Source organism: Scyliorhinus torazame, chromosome 15 (genome assembly GCF_047496885.1).
Source record: "Scyliorhinus torazame isolate Kashiwa2021f chromosome 15, sScyTor2.1, whole genome shotgun sequence".
Lineage (NCBI taxonomy): Eukaryota > Metazoa > Chordata > Chondrichthyes > Carcharhiniformes > Scyliorhinidae > Scyliorhinus > Scyliorhinus torazame.
This window is the reverse complement of record NC_092721.1, coordinates 27,869,580-27,888,537: the sequence shown is the minus strand read 5'-3', so window position 1 is coordinate 27,888,537 and position 18,958 is coordinate 27,869,580. Positions and strand designations below refer to the sequence as shown.

Genomic DNA, 18,958 nt, shown 5'->3' with positions numbered 1-18,958 from the left:
CTGTGAAATCCATTGTATTTGCTCAGTGCTACTAGAAATTTTGTTGGCAAACATGTGCATTAGTGATATAAGAATGAAGACGAACATACTGGAGTCCGAAGCTCATATTTTCCTTCACCTCTTTAAATACAACTTTATTCATCATATACATTATTTCTTTATCGCTCCTCCATGGGGCTTTAAATTTAGTACGATGCAACTGGGAATGACTCCCCTAATATGTTGGCATCAATCCTCGGACAAGCGTCGGAACTGCGTCCTGCAGCATGAAGAATTCCCTCCCTCCGGACTCCATACAGAGACCTGCGAAGAGGATCAGCACAAATGACGTTTGTAGGTCACTCGCTGTCATTGGATAAGTTTAACTGTCCAGTTTAATTGTTTGCAAATAGATGAATAAGTTTTTTTTATACATTTACGTGACGTGGGCATCAGTGGTTGGGCCAGCAGTCATTCCCTATCCTCCCATTTCAGAGGTCATACAAGTGTCAACGACATTGCTGTGGGTCTGGAGTCACGTGTAGGCCAGACCAGGTAAGGGCGGCAGGTTTCTTCCCCAAAGAATGGTTTCATGGTCGCTTTCGACATTTTTAATTCCAGATTTTTATTAAATTCTCATTTCACCATCTGCCGTGGTAGGATTTGAACCCGGGCCCCCAGATCTTCTGGATTACTAATTGAATGAAAATACCAATTCGGCAACATGAGTGAGTGAATGAGTGAGTGAGTGAAGTGGTCAAGTGTGGGCAATTGGGATTGAGGGCACATTGGCGAGATAAGTAATGGGGTAGAATGGGTGAGGTGGGTGAGGTGGGTAAGTAGGGTTGAGGTTGGGTGGATGAGTAGGTAGGGTGGGTAACTGGGCAGGTGGGTAACTTGGTGAAGTTAGTAGTGGGTTAGCAGTGTAAGGGGCGAAGTGCAAAGTGGGGTTCTGTCAGGTCAGGTCGAGGGGTTAATTGGGTTGGGAGTGTATTTAGGTGGTCTGAGGGTGCAGTCGGGTGGCTGAGGAGTTAGTCCAGAGGCCAGTTGTGTAGCTGAGTCAGATTCGGGGAGTAGTGAGTGGTATGGTCGGGGCTGTAGTTGGGTTGGGGCTGTGGGCTAGTGAGGGGGTGGTCACTGTTAACCATCTACATCCTGGGGGTCACCATTGATCAAAAACTGAACTGGATTAATCATATAAATATTGTGGCTATGAGAGCAGGTGAGAGGCAAGGAATCCTGCAATGAATAACTCACCTCCTGACTCCCCAAAATCTGTCCACCATCTACAAGGCGCAAAGTCAGGAGTGTGATGGAATACCCTCCACTTTCCTGGATGAGTGCAACTCCAACAACGCTCAAGAAGCTTGATGCCGTTCAGGACAAGGCACCCCTTTGATCGGTACCCCGCCCACAAACGTTCACTCCCTCCATCACTGACAAACAGTGGCAGCAGTGTGTAGCATCTACAAGATCCACTGCAGGAGTTCCAACTAAAATGGACTATACTGATGTTTAAATTTGCATGCCTAAATATAATAAAATATATAAGTTATAGATATTAGTGTAGTTTAGTAATGAGGAATGTGTGAAGTTTTAAGGCTTTGGAAAATGAAGCCATGTTTTCACATTTCTGCTTCATTTTTTTAAGGGGTGGTGTGATGAATGTAAGAAATTGGAATATATATTATATTATAATTATCTGGTGTAAGTAATGGTTTTCAGAGTCTCGGTTAGCAGATATGTCTGCTGCACTGATATATTTTTAAAATTCTGGTTTAAAAGAAAGACAGAAGCTGTGTCTGCAGGTTCAATTAAGATGTCATAAAAGCTAGATCACCATTATTTCAAACCATGCTTATGTTTACGAGGAGAAGCTAATGGCTTTTTGTTATGATTTCTCGGGGGTAGTTAATTAGAGACATTGCGTTTAATCTTAAGTAATTAGGTCATGGTATTTGAGTGGGATAAAGATGGTGTAAGTAATGGGAGGAGCAGGCCTGAAGCAGCCAGTTTTGAGTTGCTTTTCATCAGTTTTGGCTGGGAGCTGGACAGTAGCTTCTGAAAAAGGGTGTCAGGTTAAGCAGTAGTCTGACACAGACAAGAAACTTCAGGATGTGTCCTGACACAATCTCTCTCTCTTCAGGCAATCTCTCAAAAGATCTTCCGATCCAAAGATAGGCAAGTGGGTTTTGCCCTCTGATGGGTTTCGCTTGATTGGAGATAAAGAATGTAACAGTTACGAGTTAAAGTGGTTCCTTTTATTGTTGAGCATCATTTAACTGGTAATTGTGAGTTATATTTCTGTGAAATAAAGGTAGTTTAATACTGTGTTAATAATAAAGTTTGTCTTAATATACAATGTCCCTATTTGTGCGTGGAACCACTGCTGGAATGAAGCACCCTTTCCTCACAGTTTTACAAATTCTAAAAAAGTGATTTGTGTTCCTGTCCGATATCCTAGCAAAAGTTGCGGTCTGGTCCAAGATCATAATAGAGGGTCAGTGATGTAGTTACCCAGATGTTAGACGTGGTTTTAATCTGCCTAACATTTCCCGATTAACAATCCAAGAAAGTCCCACAGAACTGTCCCGAGTCTTCAACTCTAGCTCAGAGTTGGGGACTTTTGCGGAGGGTCCAGGGGAGCAGGAGAATTGCCTATCGTAAATTCAAACTTCCTGGGCAGTTCCCATGAAGGTCAGTGTGTCAGAACTTCGGCAAGCCCCCGACGAACATCTCAGTTGTATATCCCGTCTGCGACGATCTGGAGATCGGAAGATTTGGCCCCAGCGTCAGCCTACCTCTATCCTTTACAAATAAAAGCAACAATTGAATACGCCGAGAGGAATGGGGGGCAGGATTAAGATGGTTACTGAGACGTGGCAAGCTGCAAGTTACTCAATATCAAAAACTGCAGAATAAACATATTTCTGTTCAGATGAGAAGAATGTATCCATGAATCAGCTCAAAGCTCAACTCAATTTTATGGGTCATTCTTGATAGGTTCATTAAAAGTCATGTACTGTTATTTTGTTCTGTGAGGTTTCGTTCAAATGTGAGAAAAGTTTAAACATTTATTCATGATTTCAGCAGGTCAGATATAAAGTTCTGCTTAGATTTGTACCCAGCGGATAAATAGGTAATATGATGACTTTCTGAAAAATATTTATACAGGCTACTCTACTTAACAGCAAGTCAGAGGAGAACGAGTTTCACTTACAAGCAAGTTTGATTCTTTTGGGATTTAGTCCCTCATTCATTTCTTTTAAAGGAGCTGTGAGCTTTTAAAAATTTTAACTGGTCACTTTTCTGGGTACTTTTCTTCTCATATTTTAAACAATTTATTTCCTCCCATCTTAGTTTGAAGGTCATGACATATAATAATAATAATGATAATAATATCCTTTATTAGTGTCACAAGTAGGCTTACATTAACACTGCAATTAAGTTATTGTGAAAACCCCCTAGTCACCACACTCCGGCGCCTGTTCGGGTACGTTGAGGGTGAATTCAGAATGTCCAACTCACCTAACAAGCACATCTTTCGGGACTTAAAGTGTTGGATCACCAGGATTGGAAAATCTCATTGTACATCAACGCACGAACACAGTTTATGCTGTTGTTACGATCCCAAACCAGACCTAACAGTGGTTGGGATACAGGATAGAAACCCCAATATTTTATTTTAATTTTGTAAGACTGTGAGGAGTGATTACACGCAAAATAGGGATATGGTATATTAAAACAAACTTTATTACTAACACAGTATTAAAATACCCTTAGCATCACACAAGAAAATGGCTTACAATTAAGTCTTAAACAATACTAATCAATACAGTGACACATAACCCTTTACTGCTAACTTTATTTCCACTCGTACAACAAAACCATCTCAAGTCACAATCCACTTTAAATACAGTTAGCAGACTTGCTGCAAAGAGATATCTTGGAAACTCCACTTTGAGAAAGAGTGATTATTTGAGACTGCTTGAAAGAAAGAGACCCGACCCCCTGTCAGAATAATGCAGGACTTCTGACTGTATTTCGTCAGAAACCTTCCCAGCTCCCCTTCCAGCCAAAAGCTAACACTGAAAACCTCAACACCTGACTGCATCAACCCCTGCCTCCCCCCATGAGCTAAATCATCTCACTAAGTTGAACAGAATGGGCGGTGCCCCAGCTGTGTGTTTCTCAGTGGCCCGCAGTTTGTTGGCAGAGGGATTTTCTGTTCCCACCGCTTATCAATGGGATTTCCCATTGTGGCCATCCCGCTCCACCGGGAAACCCACGGGTGTGGGTGCGCTTCCAGCGGGAACAGAGAATCCCAATGATAGAGAATTCAGGCTCTAATTATCTACTCCTCAGGCAACCCTCTTAATATAAGATAAAAGTCCATCAGCCCAAACTTTTACCACGCTTTAATTGCACACCTGGCTCCCAAAACATCTATTCATCTTTTAAACCAGGTTTTTTTAAAACACTACTGCAGAAATCATACACACACTAACCTAGGGTTTTAACCCTTATTGCACCAAATACATTTATGACACTATATCTGAAATTCTTACATTCATCGCACTGTTCAGACATCATCAGCCTTCCATCTTTTCCGTTATTAATTTAATTCGATGGAAAATCAAGAGCCTTGAGGGGCGGGATTCTCCGACCCCACGGCGGGTCGGAGAATCGCTGGGGGCTGGCGTGAATCCCGCCCACGCCGTGTCCCAAAGTCTCCGCCACCAGAGATTCGGCGGGGGTGGAAATCACGACGCGCCAGTCGGCGAGCCCACCCCCGCCAATTCTCCGGCCCATGATGGGCCGAAGTCCCGCTGCTGGAATGCCTGTACCGCCAGCACGGATTAAACCACCTTTTAAACGGCAGGAGAAGGCGGCGCGGGCAAGCTCCTCGATCCTGGGGTGGGGGGCGCGGGGTGATCTGGCCCCGGGGGGTGCCCCCACGATGGCCTGGCCCACGATAGGGCCCCACCAATCCGCGGGTGGGCCTGTGCCGTGTGGGCACTCTTTTTCTTACGCCTTCGCCATGGTCTTCACTATGACAGAGGCGGAAGAGACCCCCTCCCCTGTGCAGGGCGCGGGGATGACGTCAGCAGCCACTGACGCTCCCGCACATGCGCCAACCCGCGTCGCCCAGCATAAACCTTTTGGCCCCGGCTGGCATGGCGCCAAAGGCCTTTCCCGCCAGCCGGTGGAGCGCAAACCACTCCGGCGCGGGCCTAGCCCCTCAAGGTGAGGGCTTGGCCCCCAAAAGGTGCGGAGACTTCGGACCTTTGGGGCGGCCCGACGCCGGAGTGGTTCCCACCACTCCATTACGCCGGAACCCCCCCGTCCCGTCGGGTAGGGGAGAATCCCGCCCGTGATTTCTCGACCAACCACGAAGTGTCATTCTACTTCCAGATTCACTGATTGTCCACGCCTCTCCCCTGCTCACTACTTTCTTGTTGCTCTCTCTTTTCTCTCCTTCCCCATGCCCCTTGCAAGTCTTGCTCCCTTACCCAAATGTCTCTGCTTTGGTCCCTCACCACTGTATCGGGTAGCACCCTGAACGAAAGATGGACATCAAAATGGCTAATTCATCGAAGTGTGAATAAAGTTATCAGGACATTGTATCATCAGCAGAAGACTTTACCCTGTTTCCCCTTTTCTTTAAAAATGTATTGTGCAACTTTTTTCCTTCTTGAGCTACCTTTACAAAGCAAACTTACTGATTGTTTCACAAAGCCTTTCTGATCTTCTTACAGGTGTTGATGTAGAGTCAGGAATTTGACTGTTGGGTTTCAGTTCCTGACTCAAAGAAAATCCTGTTTCTCTCTCAGAAATTGGCACTTAAAATACTGAAGTCTGAACTGGTTCAAACTCTGGTATGTGCTAACGGTTAAATGCATCACGCATAAGTTTTGTTTAATCTCTTTCTATGGATATATATCACTTTTTCGGCAATTTCAGCCAAATATTTTTTGGTTTCACACACGTTTACTGGACATTTTCCATGGCCAGAATTTTATGCTTCCCACCACCGGCAGGTAATAAAGAAAGCAAATTAAATGTTAACATTCATAGCAAAAAGAATAGAGTATAAAGGTAAGGAAGTGTTGTTGCAACTGTACAAGGCATTGGTGCGATCACACCTGGAGTATTGTGCAGTTTTGGTCCCCTTATTTGAAAAAAGATGTAGTGGCATTGGAGGCAGTTCAGAAGAGGTTCACTAGATTGATTCCAGAGATGAGGGGTTTGTCGTATGAAGAGAGATTAGGCCGATACTCTTTAGCGGTTAGAAGAATGAGGCGAGATCAAATTGAGGTATACAAGATGACTAAAGGTACGGATAAAATAGACACGGAACAGATGCTTCTACTTGTGGGGTATTCTAGGTCATAGTCTCAGGATAAGAGGTAGAAAATTTGAAACAGAGATGATGAGAAGCTACTTCTCCCAAAGGGTTGTGAATCTGTGAATGTCTCTACTCCAGATTGTGGTGGATGCTGGGACAGTGAGTAAATATAAGGAGGAGTTTGACAGATGTTTCATTAGTAATGGGTTGAAGGGATACGGAGAACGGGCAGGATGATGGAGTTGAGACCATGATAATATCAGCATGATCGTATTGAATGGTGGATCAGGCTCGAGAAGCAAAATTGCCAACTTTTGCTCCTAGTTCTTATGTTCCTTTGTTCTAAGAAAGAACTATTCTGTTTAATTCCATCTTCCAGCTCTTGGTCTGTAGCCCTGTAGGTAACAGCACCTCAAGCACAAATCTGGGGCGAAATTTTCCGGAAACGGCGCGATGTCCGCCGACTGGCGCCCAAAACGGCACAAATCAGTCGGGCATCGCGCCGCCCCAAAGGTGCGGAATGCTCCGCATCTTTGGGGGCCGAGCCCCAACCTTAAGGGGCTAGGTCGCGCCGGACGAATTTCCGCCCCGCCAGCTGGCGGAAAGGGCCTTTGGTGCCCCGCCAGCTGGCACGGAAATTACATCTCCGGGCGGCGCATGCGCGGGAGTGTCAGCGGCCGCTGACGGCATTCCCGCGCATGCGCAGTGGAGGGAGTCACTTCTGCCTCCGCCATGGTGGAGGCCGTGGCGGAGGCGGAAGGGAAAGAGTGCCCCCACGGCACAAGCCTGCCCGCGGATCGGTGGGCACCGATCGCGGGCCAGGCCACCGTGGGGGCACCCCCCCGGGGCCAGATCGCCTCGCGCCCCCCCCAGGACCCCGGAGCCCACCCGCGCTGCCTTGTCCCGCCGGTAAGGTAGGTGGTTTAATCTACGCCGGCGGGACAGGCATTTTAGCGGCGGGATTCCCGTGGGGGGCCCGCCAACCAGCACGGCGCGATTCCCGCCCCCACCGAATCTCCGGTGCCGGAGACTTCGGCAACCGGCGGGGGCGGGATTCACGCCAGCCCCCGGCGATTCTCCAACCCGGCGGGGGGTCGGAGAATCTCGCCCCTGGTGTTCTTGATTAATAAGGGGATTTCTTGATTAATAAGGGAATCAGGGGTATATGGGAAGAAGGCGGGAGGATGGGGATGAGGAACATATCAGCTGTGATTGAACGGCGGAGCAGACTCGATGGGCTGAATGGCTTAATTCTGTTTCTATATATTATAGTCTTATGTAATCACCAATTATTTCACTAGTCTTCTGGTTTCTGATATCTCTCGTGACTTACGGTTGAAATGTGCCTCCAGTTTGTTGAGGAGGTGATGGTGTAGTGGTAATGTTATTGAACTAGTAATCTACCTCTGGGGACATGGCTTTAAACCCTACCATGGTGGAATTTAAATTCAATTAATAAAATCTGGAATTTAAACATAGTCTTAGTAATGGTCACCATGAAAGTATCCGAAACACCCACCTGGTTCACGAATGCCCCTTTAACAAAGGAAATCTGCTATCCTTACCTGGTCTCTCCCACGTGTGACTCCAAACGCCTCGCAATGTGGTCAACTCCTATCTGTCCTCTGAAAGGGGTTAATAAGCCACTTTGTCCCAGGGCAATTAGGGGTGAGCAATAAAAGGTGACCTTGCCAGTGACACCCATCGCCCCTAAAAGAATTTAAAAATCTTGATGGTATTGCTTTGAATGGCACATCTTTTGCCTTGTTGCCAGCAAGACATTTGCTAGTGTGTCATACACTTCCAGGTCAAGCTTCATTAGCAAAACTATTTTCTTGCATAAGAAATGGCTTATTCTGAGTCTTGACCTCTTCACTTTCATCTTTGAATTTTGTCATGAAGAGAAAATCTGTGTTCCATTACTTTCGATGATCAGTATGTTTTGTATGAAGGTGGTGTATGCGTTCTCATCTCTTGGATTGTGTATGTCAATGAAATAACTTCAGCAGCAAGCTTTTGTGCATTCAAAAATAGCAAAACGTATTTATTCTCACATGGTAACCCAAATTAAAAGCAACATCTGACACACTCTCACTCACAAAATTCAGGTACAGGTGAAGGTGATGCACTGTTACAGTTTATAGTTATCTCAGTATCTTCTTACCAAGATTAGTATTTTAAGTCAGTACACACAAGGTGCCTGTGGCATCCCATTCACTGAGGAGACATGAAGCACAGGCCTCGCACAATCCAGTCACAAGCTTTTTCCATCTGAGCAGGGAGGTCACCGGGAGCTGACTGATCTGGTTCACTCCAGGCCCTGCTGCTGTTTGCTGCCTTTACTTATGGACTTCAATCCTATCCCCATTGCCAAATATTGTGATGTGTCCAGCGATACTCAGAAAGAGAAATGGACATCAAACATGGCTAGTTATAGGGAGTGTTTATTATGGCATCATGCCATCTCATTACCATGTCATTATATCAGTGTCATTACCATAATATACAAATCCATTACCCGCACCAACCCTTCTCACTTTCCTGCAACTCCTCCCCAGAGCAACCTACTTTCCTATTGCTGATCCACTTAAATCAAATACTGATTCGGCCAAATACTCACTGCACATGTGGGCTGGGATTCTCCGGGCTTGCGCCGGGTCGGATAATCGCAGGTGAGGCGGGAAATTCCCGCCACGCCGCTCCGACGCCGGGCTGCCATTCTCCAGCAACCGGAGAATCGCCGCCAATCGCACCCGCGCAGTCGACGCGGCACCGGTCGGGGACCGCTGAAAAAGGCAACAGCATCGATTCTCCGTAGTCGACTGGTCAAATTCCCATCGAGTTCCGCCAAGTCCCGCCGGCGTGGTTCCAACCTGGTACCACACGACAGGAGCTCGGATCCGCGGCCGCAGTGGCAGTCCTGGTAGGGGGGTGGGGGGGGTGGAGATCAGACTCCGGGGTGCCTCCACGGCGTCCAGGCCCGCAATTGTGGGCTACCGATTGGCGGGCACCCGCGATCTGGAGGGGGCCTATCTCCTTCCGCGCGGGACCGCTGTAGGGCTCCGCCATGTTGCTCGGCCCCACCGCGGAAACAGCCACCACGCGCATGCGCCGGCACAGAGACGGCCATCGCGCGCATGCGCGGACCCACACCGGCAGTGCAGGGCCGCCTTTTGGCACCAGACCAGCACGCAGCACTCCGGCGCCATGCTGGCTCCCTGAGGGCCCCTGAATCACTGGGCCAGGTGGCCCGTTGACGCCGGTATGCACCACTCCGGTTTTTACGCCGGCGTCATCACTTGGCCAGGATTTCGGAGAATCCCGGCCATTATTTCCATTGTTCAAATGCTCACTCCATCTCTCTCTCCTTTCATCTTTCAATATTCTTTAGCAAGTATCCAATATGCCTCCAAATACCCCTAACTTTTATCACAAACACTGACTCATCTTCAGTGCACTAATCCCCAGTATTTGCCATTTCCTACCTTCTACACTATTTAGACACAAAAGCACTCACAAACAGAATGCTATATCCTTTCACATCATTTGCTGTATCGTAACATCGCCACTTCCAGATAAAATACTACATCCTCCGATTTCCATTGAGCTGTGTCATATATAAATAACAACTTCTTGGGACTAAAGCACAACTGTTTACAACTTGACATTCTCAACACTTTTCTGGTACTTTGGAGACTCACAGTCTATCCACTGTTATCACAAAGGCTTCTGCAATTGTCTCCAAGTGTAAACAACTTACACCATCTTCTGAGTAAATCAGTCCTTTTCATCTCTCATAATCAATCTACCAGGCTTATTGTCAGACAAACTTCAGCAGAGATCATGACACCCCTTCATTTCATGTGAATTTAAGGACACAGCTCCAAAATATAGGCCTCAATTTTCAGGGTGGGGTGTGCTCAGCAACTTCCAACCTGAGAGTCAGCAGGGATTGCATCTCCACCAACTCTGAAAGGCCCGCTGCCACTGTAAATGCAATTGAGCATTGATTGGCATCAGGCAAGACGTCCGGCGGTGGGGTTGGTCAGGTGGCAGACGATCTCGCGGTGTGGGTCCGCGCATGCGTCCGACGGCCGTCTCCATGCCGGCGCATGCGCGTGGTGGCTGTTTCCGCGGTGGCGCCGAGCAACATGGCGGAGCCCTACAGCGGTCCCGCGCGGAAGGAGATAGGCCCCCTCCAGATCGTCGGGAGTCAGCCAGGGGGGAGGGAGGGCTGAAGTTCCCCGATCCCTGGGGACAATGTGTCCCCAGTCTGAAGGTGCCTTCAGATTGAGGCACCCGCCCTTCCCGCCCGAAATCGAGGCCAAAGACTTATTCCATTCGGCAAACTTATCCAACCGATGCCCCTCGGCTTAACAATTGAGGCTGGGTGGTAAAAGACCCTTAAATGGCCATGATGTGGCTACTCAAGGGCCTTAATGCACTCCTCAATTGTACCTTGGAAATGTTGGACATGCTTTGGGGGTCAGAAGATGAGTTACTCACCGTAGGATTCCTAGCCTTTGATCTTCTCTGGTAGCCACAGTATTAATGTGGCTAGTCCAGTTCAGTTTCTGATCAATGGTAACCCCCACGATATTGATTGTGGAGGCTTCGGCGATGGTAATGTCATTGAATGTCAAGGGGCGATGGCTAGATCTTCTCTTGTAGGAGATGGTAATTTCTTGGCACTTGTGTGGCGCAAATGTAACTTACCACTTGACAGCCCAAGCCTGGATATTGTTCAGGTCTTGTTGAATTTGGACATGGACTGCTTCATTATCTGAGGAGTCGCAAATGGTGTGGAACATTGCAGTCATTTGCGAAGATCCCCACTTCGACCTTATGATGGATGGTAGGTCATTGATGAAGCAGCTGAAGATGGTTGTGCCTAGGATACAAACCTGAGGAATTCCTGCAGTGATGTCTTGGACCTGAGATGACTGACCTTCAACCACCACAACCGTCTTCCTTTGTGCCAGGTATGACTCCAACCAGCGGAGAGTTTTCCCCCTGATTCCCATTGACTCCGGTTTTGCTAGGGCTCCTTGATGCCATACTCAGTCAAATGCTGCTTTGATATCAAAGACAGTCACTCGCCCCCTCACCTCTGGTATTCAGCTCTTTTATCCAAGTGGTGCTCATTTTGATCCCAACAGCGTCGCCAATACTGTTGCTAATATTAATGATAATGTTGGTGAACCACAAGCCTTCCCTTATATCAAATGACCACACAACCAGTTAGTTAGTTCAAAAATAGTTTATTTACATACACAAGAGTTATCTCAACATGCAAACACAATATCTACAGGTGTTAAACTACACCTATCAGCTACAATAACCTATACTTAACTTCAGGGCGACCGGCACTGTGCAAATGGATAAGGCCTTTATCTGGATTTCACTTGGCTGGTTCGAAGAAAGTGGCTCTGTCTCTGCTGGGCTCAGCCGTCAAGTAGCGATCGTTGGTCTTGATCTTGGCTGGCTGTTCCTGCTACAGTTGGCTGGCACAGTCCGGATCTAAAAGAGACAGAATACATGGCTGTGCTCTCTTTTATCCTTCTGGGATTTTGCGCTCTTTAGGGCGGTCCTTAACTTTGGACCCAATAGTTCGACAGGGCTTTGATTACTGTCTTCGATTTTGGCCAATAAAGGGGCAGGTGCCTTGGTGGCTGGGCGGGTTCTTAGTGGTCATTGACCTTGGGAGCTGGGCATTCTGAGTAAAGGGAATGGAGCCGATCAGTCTGTGGCTGTACCGGTTGCTTGATTGGAGTTCTATTGTCCTCTGAAAATGCGCCATTAAAATGCAAACGAGCGGGGGGTTTTGATCAGCTGGTTACCTGTGTTTCAGATACACATAGGCTCTGTATCAGTCTGAGTCCTGGGTTGGCCATAATTCCCATGGTCCTTTGCAGGTGGCCATCTTAGATGGCTACACAAGTTTGAACCAAGGCTGCAATGAGGTCAGGAGCTGAGTGACTCTGGCAGAACACAAATTGAGCGTCCATGAGGAGGTTATTGTTGAGTAAGCGCCTCTTGCTAGCAATTTTGATGACTCCTTCGATCACTTTGCTGATGATGGAGAGTAGACTGATAGGCAGTAATTGGCTGGTTTGGATTTGTCCTGTTTCTTGTGTACAGGACACACCTAGGCAATTTTTCACTTTGCCGGGTAGATGCCAGTGATGTAGCTGCGCTGGGGCAGCTTAGCTAGGGGTGCGGAAAGTTCTGGAGCACAAGTCTTCAGTACTATTGCCGGAATATTGTCAGGGCCTATAGCATTTGCAATACCCAGCGCCTTCATCTGTTTCCTGATATCACGTGGAGTGAATCATATTGGCTGAAGACTGACATCTATGATGCTGGGAACCTCCACAAGAGACCGAGATGGATTATCCGCTCGGCACTTCAGGTTGAAGACTGTTGCGAATGTTTCAGCCTTGTCTTTTGCTCATATGTGCTGGGCTCCTCCATCATTGAGGATGGGAATGTTGGGGAACCTCCTCCTTCAGTGAGTTGTTTAATTGTCCACCATCATTCACGACTGGTTGTGGCAGGATTACAGAGCTTAGATCTGATGCATTCATTGTGGAATCGCTTAGCTATGTCTATTACTTCTTGCTTATGCTGTTTGGCACACAAGTAGTCCTGTGTTGTAGCTTCACCAGGTTGACACCTCATTTTTCAGTATGCCTGATGTTGCTCCTGGCATGCTCTTCCACACTCTTCATTGAACCAGGGTTGATCCCCTGGCTTGGTGGTAATGATACAGTGGAGGATATGCCAGGCCATGAGGTTGCAGATTGCGGTTGAATGCAATCTGCTGATGGCTCACAGCATCTCATGGATGCCCAGTCTGGAGTTGTGAGGTCTTTTTGAAGTCTATCCCATTTGGCACGGTGGTAGTGCCACACAACATAATAGAGGGTATCCTCAATGTGAAGGCAGGATTTTGCACAAAGACTGTGCGGTGGTCACTTCTACCAATACTGCCATGGACAGACACACCTGCAGCAGGCAGGTTGGTGAGGATGAGATCAAGTATGTTTTTCCCTCTTGTTGGTTCCCTCACCACCTGCTGCAGTCCCAGACTAGCAGCTATGACCTTTAGAACCCAGCCAGCTCTGTCTGTGGTGGTACAACCGAGCCACTCTTGGTGATGGACATTGAAGTATGCCACCCAAACTTTTGAACCCTTGCCACCCTCAGTGTTTCCTGCAAGTGGTGTTCAACATGGAGGAGATCTGATTCATCAGCTGACGATGAATGGTATGTAGTGATCAGCAGGAGGTTTCCTTGCCCATGTTTAACCTGAAACCATGAGACTTCATGAGGTCTAGATAAATGTTAAAGACTCCCAAGGCAACTCCCTCCCTGTGGTGATATGCATCACTGTAAATACACAAGGGGTTAATGTACATACACTACACCTAGCTAGACACTAGAGGGAGCACCAGAGACATCATGACACACAGACATTCAACCAATAGTTCAGTAAGATAGGACACGACCAATGGGCAGTCACGACACACACAGAGGTGACACTACCACAAGGGGGCTACCCATATAAAAGGACACAGCACACATGATATTTCTCTTTCCAGAGGAGACACTTAGTGAGTACAGACAGGGTTGATTGAAACACATCACACCCACCACGTGGATTGTAGCAGAGGTTAGTTAGTCTGAGTAGTTATAGCAGGATTAACAGGAGAGTCGAATCCAAGTAGGAGAATCATTAACAGTAATAAATGCGTTAAAGCTATCTCCAAGTCTGAACCTTCCTTTGTCAGAGTGCACATCAAGGAAGCAGCTTATGCTACGTCAAGAGCATAACAAAACACTCCCGACTATACACCACTGTGCCGGCACCGCTGTTTGGCATGATTAAAGAGTGTATCACGATTGATGATTCTGGCCTCAAATGTGTGGAATCCATTTCCACACTCCTATTCTCACTCCTTCCTTCCCTTGTAGAACCATGAGAGCGTTCCCCTTGTTCTCACCTTCCACCCATCCAGCCTCCACAGTCAACAGACGTTCCTGTGTCACTTCCAATACCTCCAGCATGATGCTACCAACAAGCGCATTTACCTTCCTCTCCCCTTTCAGGATTTCAAAGGGAAAAATCAGCCCACGTGTCCTGCCAATGGAACAAATCTTTCAACGAGACCATCCTTTGCGTTTTACCACACTGCAAAGAAAAGAAAGAAAAAAGACATTAAACCCAAGTCTGCTTTTCAGATGTAAAAGATTGCATTATCCTATTTAGACAAAGAACAAGGACTTCTCTTCAGTGTTCTGGTCAATGTTTATTATCTAATTGCCAATGGTGGGATTTTGCTGTGAGCTAATTGACTACAGTGCAATGGTAATTTACGGAAAAAACACTTCATTATCTGTACGTGATTTATAGCATGCTGAACTTGTTAAAAGTGCTATGATAATGAATAGAAGTTTGGAATAATAAGCACAGAAGGGAGACAATCAGTCCTGACATACTGCTGGCTTCTTGAGGAGCGATTCAGTTACTTCCATTGCCGCACCTTTTCCCCATATCCCTATGATGTTTTCTCCTTCAAGTATTTATTCAGTTCCCTTTTGAAAGCTACCATTGAATCTGTTTCCACCACCGCTGAAGGCAGAGCGTTTCAGATCCTAACCACTGACTGTGAAAAAAGTTTTTCCCCAATGTCACTTCTCGTTCTTTTGCCAACTACTTTCGACCTGTGTCTTCGACCCCTGACCCTTCAGCCACTGGACGCAGTTTTCTCATTATTTATTCTATCCAAGCCCTTCATGATTTCAGTCATGTCAATCAAACCTCCCCTTAACCCGCTCTGCTCGGAGGAGGGTAACATCAGCTTCTCCAGTTTATCCACCGTAACTAAGTCGTTCACCCCAGGAAACACTCCAGTCAACTTCTTCTGTGCCCTCTCCGAAACTTGCATGCCCTTTCTGAAGTGTTTAGCCCAAAATTGGACACAATACTCAAGCTGAGACCAAATTGTATTTGGTATTAGTTGAGCAATGGTGCTTGTACTCAACACCACTATTTATAAAGCTGAGGATCCCATATACGTCTATAACTGATTTGTACCTGTCCTGTCAGTGTTAAAGTTGTGTGCATAAACACTCTTGCATACCCCAGGGCCCCAGAGACTACACTATTAGAGGACCTGATGATCACGGAAAGTAAGGAAGGGGGACCTCGGTGGGAAAATATACGGACAGCTACTGGACAGATCGAACACCACTGGACGAGACCAGATGGAAATGGGAGGACGGACGAGGGACAGAAGTAAGGTGGGACCGCTGGAGAGAATCACTGAGCAGGGCGAACTCCACCTCCTCCTGCGCAAGGCTCAGCCTCATGCAGTTTAAAGTGGTGCACACCTGACCATAACCCGAATGAGCAGGTTCTTCCCCGAGGTGGAGGATGAATGTGAGCGGTGCCAGACGGCAACCATACCCACATGTTCTGGGCTTGTCCTAAACTTTCTGAGTTCTGGACAGCCTTCTCCGAGGCAATGTCCAAGGTTGTGGGGGTGAGGGTGAAGCCATGCCCAAATGTCGCAATCTTCAGGGTATCAGAGCAGCCGGAGCTACACATGGGGAAGAGGGCTGACGCCCTAGATTTCGTTTCCCTAATCGCACGCCGGAGAATCCTGCTCGGCTGGCGATCAATAGCACCACCAACAGCTGCAGACTGGCTCGCTGACATTTCAGAATTTCTCAATCTGGAGAAGATTAAATACACCATCCGAGGGTCGGCAAAGAGAGACAACACGGGGGTGGCCCACCCCCCGCTGCCCCACCCATTCCACCTAAAAAAAATAAACCCCCCGTATCGACCAGGGAGAATAACAAGCGGGGTGGCCGGGGGGAGACGGGGAGGAGTTAGGGTAAGGGGGGCTGGGGGGGGGCACGGGATGGAGGATACGCCAAACTAGATGGCAGCAATCTGTAAATAAAGCAAAGTAAGATAAAGTAAAATAAAGCAAAGTAAGGGTAGCATGGTAGCATTGTGAATAGCACAATTGCTTCACAGCTCCAGGGTCCCAGGTTCGATTCCCGGCTTCGGTCACTGTCTGTGCGGAGTCTGCACATTCTCCCCGTGTGTGCGTGGGTTTCCTCCGGGTGCTCCGGTTTCCTCCCACAGTCCAAAGAGGTGTGGGTTAGGTGGATTGGCCATGCTAAATTGCCCTTAGTGTCCAAAATTGCTCTTAGTGTTGGGTGGGGTTACTGAGTTATGGGGATTAGGTGGGGTTACTTGCTTATGGGGATAGGTTGGAGGTGTAGACCTTGGGTAGGGTGCTCTTTACAAGGGCTGGTGCAGACTCGATGGGCCGAATGGCCTCCTTCTGCACTGTAAATTCTATGATAACAAAAGCCTTTTTGCGTTACATTGTACAATAAATAAACACAGATATCAATGTACATAATGTTGAAAATGGCAATAAAAAGATTTTTAAAAATAAATAAATAAACACTCTTGCACACCCTTTAATCTTGTCTCATTTATCTGGTGTTTTCCCCTCATTCTTCCGCCCAAAATGAATCTCCTCACATTTTGCTGGGTTGAACTGCAGCTGCCGTATGACTGCCCGAGCTGTTCTATGTCCTCTTGATGCTTATCAACGCCACATAAACCACCGCTTTAAAGAAAAACCTTTTGAAAGCTATTGCCTTTAACACTACATTTTCAACAACAGGTGGTTCTGTGCGCCATTCCTGATAAAAAGAGAACTGACTTTAGATCACCGTGACGGCATATTTGCGCTGTCATTTTCTGTTAATCGTGTGAAAGAACAGGCCATCCCTTCTCAACAAGTGGGGGAAAGGAAATGCATTCCTAGCTAACGTAAAATGGCTCAATTCAGGTTTCTTCATTCTTTATGCTCAGCCTAGTTCATGACCCTAACAGAAAATATAATTGACCTTTCTTCAAAACAAACCTCTACTGTGCTAACTAAGTAGTTCTGCACTGATTAGCTCCTTGCCGAAGTTCCTAGAAGTAATTAACCATCAATCCCGGGATAGAGAACTCTCTGTGCTTCAATTTAAAAACTTCCCGTGTCACCACTTAACCCTGCAAATACCTCTTCACCACTATTGGGCCTATCAGCAGCTCTCCCAGCACCTTTCACATTTGTCAGACTCAATTTGCTGCAGTTGGGTTTGATGCCTATACACTTACACTCATCCTGCATGCCAATATCCAGCCCTCTCCCATTGGGAGGAAGTTTTGCTGTGCTCGCTTGTTTTTTTTTTCCCAATTTGCAAGGACATCCTGTTTAGAAACTAATCACAAGAACATTGGGCTGCTCGCCAAGAGTCACAATCAGCAAGGGCTCAGTGATAAATAGCCAGTGTCTAAATGCATGTGAACGTAAAATAGAAACGATTCCACCGCGGGGGGATTGTGATTCATTTGTGCGCAGTGATATAAGGTAACTTTTCCTCGAATTTAATTGTAAACTTGAAGGAATTTCTTAGCATCCTGGGGTTTGCTGGCATCAAACGGGCCATTATGCCTCTCTGTAGAGGCCGGATGTGTGCAGTTGATGGCAGCTGTTTTCCAAGGCCTACTAACAGCTGATAGACTGGCAGCATATATTGAAACCGTGCAGCCTGGAGCCTGGGAAAGGTCCCAGTACTGAATGAACATGATGGTGCAGGGCAATTAGCTTACCACAAGCAAGATTACAGTGCGAGCACTGATGGTGACCCATGTGACCCGCTTTTCAAAAGTCATTATGAATTAGAAAAGGTAATTCTTTTCACTGAAATCTGCAGAATTTCTCAATGGCCCGTGTTTCGAGCTCTACTTTTCAATGGTGGGCAGTGTGTCAGAAATAGCGTCTGCCAACTGCTAGCAGAAAACTGTGCTGTTGTCAAAAGGCTTTTTTTTTTTAAATGGAAAACTGGAGCTATAGTTGCCTGACCAAAAAATTAACATCAAAATGCTCCATTTTTTAAAAAAGTGTTTGGTTAGTTGATGTTCGTTCGTGTCTGAATGATTGCTAAACTCTGTATTACACTTCAGAAGTACTTCACTGTCTGTGAAGTGCTTAGGGGACCTCCTGAGGTCAGGAAAGATGCTATATAAATGCAAGCGCTTTCTTCACCAATAAACAAGCATTTAACCCTTTGCATATTCCGACGCTCCAAAGAAAGTACAGCAAGGATACATAACAGGGAATGAAAAAAATCACACAACTGACACTTAATTCCCTGAGAACATCTCTCTTCATTACAATATTTTTGAGACAGAGGGGTAGATTTAACGTTTGGCAGCCAACCAGGAGAGAGAGCAAGCCAGCTGGCTAGCCAATTCAGAGAGAATGAGACTTGCAAGGTCCGAGGCAGTTCACTGTTTTTTAAAGCTCGAAAGACTTGCATTCATACGGCACCTTTTACGACCACCAAATGCCTCAAAGCACATTGCAGCCTATGGTGTACACGTTTTGGATGTTTGCGCTGTAGGAAACACAGCTGCCAATTTCTGCACAGGACAAGATTCCACAAACATCAACATGATAACGACCACATTGTTGTGTTCTATGTTGTGGCCGTAGCACAGATGCACACAGAACATCTAGTTCTTTGACTAGCAACAATTTTATT

The 18,958-nt window shown here is 46.7% G+C and overlaps 1 long non-coding RNA gene across 1 annotated transcript in view; it reads right to left on the bottom strand.

The window, feature by feature from the left end:
* Positions 1 to 14,475, bottom strand: part of LOC140391371 (uncharacterized) — a 78,038-nt gene extending 63,563 nt beyond the window's left edge. The window contains exon 1 of the long non-coding RNA XR_011935017.1: positions 14,423 to 14,475. This is a non-coding gene — a long non-coding RNA (uncharacterized lncRNA). The remainder of the gene's footprint in view (positions 1 to 14,422) is intronic.
* Between the last annotated feature and the right edge of the window lie 4,483 nt (positions 14,476 to 18,958).